We start from the raw sequence: 5,000 nt of genomic DNA on the forward strand, positions 1-5,000 counted from the left end.
CATCCTGATTTGACACATCTCTGGCAACCTAACCCACGTTGGCCCTTAACCTAACCCACGTTGGCCCTTAACCTAACCCACGTTGGCCCTTAACCTAACCCACGTTGGCCCTTAACCTAACCCACGTTGGCCCTTAACCTAACCCACGTTGGCCCTTAACCTAACCCACGTTGGCCCTTAACCTAACCCACGTTGGCCCTTAACCTAACCCACGTTGGCCCCTAACCTAACCCACGTTGGCCCCTAACCTAACCCACGTTGGCCCCTAACCTAACCCACGTTGGCCCCTAACCTAACCCACGTTGGCCCCTAACCTAACCCACGTTGGCCCCTAACCTAACCCACGTTGGCCCCTAACCTAACCCACGTTGGCCCCTAACCTAACCCACGTTGGCCCCTAACCTAACCCACGTTGGCCCCTAACCTAACCCACGTTGGCCCCTAACCTAACCCACGTTGGCCCCTAACCTAACCCACGTTGGCCCCTAACCTAACCCACGTTGGCCCCTAACCTAACCCACGTTGGCCCCTAACCTAACCCACGTTGGCCCCTAACCTAACCCACGTTGGCCCCTAACCTAACCCACGTTGGCCCCTAACCTAACCCACGTTGGCCCCTAACCTAACCCACGTTGGCCCCTAACCTAACCCACGTTGGCCCCTAACCTAACCCACGTTGGCCCCTAACCTAAGTTACGCTGCACCTTAACCTAAGTTACGCTGCACCTTAACCTAAGTTACGCTGCACCTTAACCTAAGTTACGCTGCACCTTAACCTAAGTTACGCTGCACCTTAACCTAAGTTACGCTGCACCTTAACCTAAGTTACGCTGCACCTTAACCTAAGTTACGCTGCACCTTAACCTAAGTTACGCTGCACCTTAACCTAAGTTACGCTGCACCTTAACCTAACTTACGCTGCACCTTAACCTAACTTACGCTGCACCTTAACCTAACTTACACTGCACCTTAACCTAACTTACACTGCACCTTAACCTAACTTACACTGCACCTTAACCTAACTTACACTGCACCTTAACCTAACTTACACTGCACCTTAACCTAACTTACACTGCACCTTAACCTAAGTTACACTGCACCTTAACCTAAGTTACACTGCACCTTAACCTAAGTTACACTGCACCTTAACCTAAGTTACACTGCACCTTAACCTAAGTTACACTGCACCTTAACCTAAGTTACACTGCACCTTAACCTAAGTTACACTGCACCTTAACCTAAGTTACACTGCACCTTAACCTAAGTTACACTGCACCTTAACCTAAGTTACACTGCACCTTAACCTAAGTTACACTGCACCTTAACCTAAGTTACACTGCACCTTAACCTAAGTTACACTGCACCTTAACCTAAGTTACACTGCACCTTAACCTAAGTTACACTGCACCTTAACCTAAGTTACACTGCACCTTAACCTAAGTTACACTGCACCTTAACCTAAGTTACACTGCACCTTAACCTAACTTACACTGCACCTTAACCTAACTTACACTGCACCTTAACCTAACTTACACTGCACCTTAACCTAACTTACACTGCACCTTAACCTAACTTACACTGCACCTTAACCTAACTTACACTGCACCTTAACCTAACTTACACTGCACCTTAACCTAACTTACACTGCACCTTAACCTAACTTACACTGCACCTTAACTGTCACATGTAACGTCACAGGAATGTAGCTTTGCCTAACAGCAACCCTCTGAACATAGTTCACTGCTTGGATCCTCTGGTGTCATGTGTATTTCTTGATGCCATGGTGCGTACCCTCACATAAAGGTCTTTCGAGTGTTGCGTACTTTCTACACAGTCCCGCTAACCACTGGAAGGGTGTACCGCTACAGAACGAATATCGCCCTCCCCTCCTGCCCTTCCAAGCTGGTCGGTCAGGCGTTTGTTTGTGAAATGAGCCTTGCAGCTGTTCAGTTGCATTCGGTTGTCGATGCAGTCAGTGTACGTTGTGGTACGGCCTGTGTGGACTGTCCGCTGATGTACGCGTAACCCACACTGATCATCCGTCGTTACGTACTGAGTGACATAATGTGGCACATGCTTGACCGTACACCGGCTGCGCCCTACAATGGCGAATCATAAGGGCCATATGTTGTGCACGATGCTACTTGTCTCGTCTCCCCATTACAGCGAGATTGCACTGTTGTACGCCGTACAGACATGTGGTAAGTAGGTACGGACGAAAGTATTGCATGTTGGCCCCCCCCCCCCTCCTCCCTCTGCCGGGAATCAGCGTGAGCCGTCTGTTGATGTAGCGACGAGGGTTTTCCTATTTAATCGTATTGCCCCACACAACATGATAGCACGGTGGACCGCGTTCCACATCTGCGACATGCTACAGAGGCCGGTTGACAGTCGACCGCGCAAGGGACATTGCACACGTGCGCGGACCATCTTCCACGTGTTCTCTCGTGTACATGCCGCAGTGTGTATGTGGGCTGATGTAGCGTGTCGTGACACATAACATGCAGGCATGCCAGAATCGTAGATTTCGCAAATGTAGATTGACGTATACGTTTGCTGCCAAAGATCCGCAAATGAACTGGAAATCAGTTGTTGAGCGGTTGTTCGCGCTGCAGGTGCATCGGTGATAGCGACGATCGGTACATCTGTGAACCGGTTGTTTCGGCGGTACCCGCCATGCCCCCGAACCTGAGTTGGCCATGTGGGTATGAAGCGATACGAGGCTGTGGCTTGGCAGGACAGTCCCCGGCCGGTGAGGGGGGGCCGCCCGGCGTGCTGGCCGCGCGCTGCGTGAGCGCACGCACTACAGCCGGCTGGTGGGGGGCGCCCAGTGGCAGGAGCGCCGGCCGACGGGCCCGGCTGGCGTCCCAGCTATGCGCCGGCGCACCCTGCGCGCGGCGCCAGGCGGCCAAAGTGGGTTCTGTCGAGCCCGGTGCGAAGCGCGGTGGACATCTGCAGTGTGCTGGTCCGATTGCGGACTGTGTGCGTTGAGGATGCGCCGCCGCCCGGCACTCGGCGTCGCGACGCCGTCTGCTGCTCGGTCGCCCCCAGCGGTTCTCGCAGGTGGTTTGTATCGCAGCTCTGCGGACGTGTTGGCGCGTGCGCTGTGCTGGGAGAGTTCGCTTCTGCACCCAAGTGGGGCTTTGCCCTTCTGTGGCGCTGGCGTTGGAGCTGCCGGTCACCGTAGGTGGCGCGTGTTGTTTCCCGCCGGCAATGCCACGACAGCACGCTCCCGGGCCTCTGTCGGCAGCGGCAAGCTCAGTTGGGAGCACGGGTGTTCGCACTGAAAGCGTCTACTCGCCTATCTCCGGGCGATTGCGCCTCTCTCGAACCCGACCAAGTACTTAGGACGGCGCTGCGCGCCGCCGGGACCTGAGAGGGTTTCGAGGTGTATCGTGCAGGGGAGCTCAGCCTCCTCCTGTTTGCAGAATAATTGAGTGGACGCTTGCGTGTTCGCGCGGGCCCTCGGGACACACTCCCGGGCGGCCGGCTGCTCAGCTCTCGTTGACGCAGCTCCCTGGTTGATCCTGCCAGTAGTCATATGCTTGTCTCAAAGATTAAGCCATGCATGTCTCAGTACAAGCCGCATTAAGGTGAAACCGCGAATGGCTCATTAAATCAGTTATGGTTCCTTAGATCGTACCCACGTTACTTGGATAACTGTGGTAATTCTAGAGCTAATACATGCAAACAGAGTCCCGACCAGAGATGGAAGGGACGCTTTTATTAGATCAAAACCAATCGGATTGGCTCGTCTGGTCCGTTTGCCTTGGTGACTCTGAATAACTTTGGGCTGATCGCACGGTCCTCGTACCGGCGACGCATCTTTCAAATGTCTGCCTTATCAACTGTCGATGGTAGGTTCTGCGCCTACCATGGTTGTAACGGGTAACGGGGAATCAGGGTTCGATTCCGGAGAGGGAGCCTGAGAAACGGCTACCACATCCAAGGAAGGCAGCAGGCGCGCAAATTACCCACTCCCGGCACGGGGAGGTAGTGACGAAAAATAACGATACGGGACTCATCCGAGGCCCCGTAATCGGAATGAGTACACTTTAAATCCTTTAACGAGTATCTATTGGAGGGCAAGTCTGGTGCCAGCAGCCGCGGTAATTCCAGCTCCAATAGCGTATATTAAAGTTGTTGCGGTTAAAAAGCTCGTAGTTGGATTTGTGTCCCACGCTGTTGGTTCACCGCCCGTCGGTGTTTAACTGGCATGTATCGTGGGACGTCCTGCCGGTGGGGCGAGCCGAAGGCGTGCTTGCGCGTCCCGAGGCGGACCCCGTTGAAATCCTACCAGGGTGCTCTTAGTTGAGTGTCTCGGTGGGCCGGCACGTTTACTTTGAACAAATTAGAGTGCTTAAAGCAGGCAAGCCCGCCTGAATACTGTGTGCATGGAATAATGGAATAGGACCTCGGTTCTATTTTGTTGGTTTTCGGAACCCGAGGTAATGATTAATAGGGACAGGCGGGGGCATTCGTATTGCGACGTTAGAGGTGAAATTCTTGGATCGTCGCAAGACGAACAGAAGCGAAAGCATTTGCCAAGTATGTTTTCATTAATCAAGAACGAAAGTTAGAGGTTCGAAGGCGATCAGATACCGCCCTAGTTCTAACCATAAACGATGCCAGCCAGCGATCCGCCGCAGTTCCTCCGATGACTCGGCGGGCAGCCTCCGGGAAACCAAAGCTTTTGGGTTCCGGGGGAAGTATGGTTGCAAAGCTGAAACTTAAAGGAATTGACGGAAGGGCACCACCAGGAGTGGAGCCTGCGGCTTAATTTGACTCAACACGGGAAACCTCACCAGGCCCGGACACCGGAAGGATTGACAGATTGATAGCTCTTTCTTGATTCGGTGGGTGGTGGTGCATGGCCGTTCTTAGTTGGTGGAGCGATTTGTCTGGTTAATTCCGATAACGAACGAGACTCTAGCCTGCTAACTAGTCGCGTGACATCCTTCGTGCTGTCAGCGATTACTTTTCTTCTTAGAGAGACAGGC

At 53.3% G+C, this 5,000-nt stretch overlaps 1 non-coding gene across 1 annotated transcript in view; it reads left to right on the top strand.

Annotated features, from left to right (window-relative positions):
- The first annotated feature begins 3,514 nt into the window (after positions 1–3,514).
- Positions 3,515–5,000, top strand: part of LOC126317040 (small subunit ribosomal RNA) — a 1,893-nt gene continuing 407 nt past the window's right edge. The window contains exon 1 of the ribosomal RNA XR_007556379.1: positions 3,515–5,000. This exon is cut by the window's right edge and continues 407 nt beyond it. This is a non-coding gene — a ribosomal RNA (small subunit ribosomal RNA).

Source organism: Schistocerca gregaria, unplaced genomic scaffold, assembly GCF_023897955.1.
Source record: "Schistocerca gregaria isolate iqSchGreg1 unplaced genomic scaffold, iqSchGreg1.2 ptg000616l, whole genome shotgun sequence".
NCBI lineage: Eukaryota > Metazoa > Arthropoda > Insecta > Orthoptera > Acrididae > Schistocerca > Schistocerca gregaria.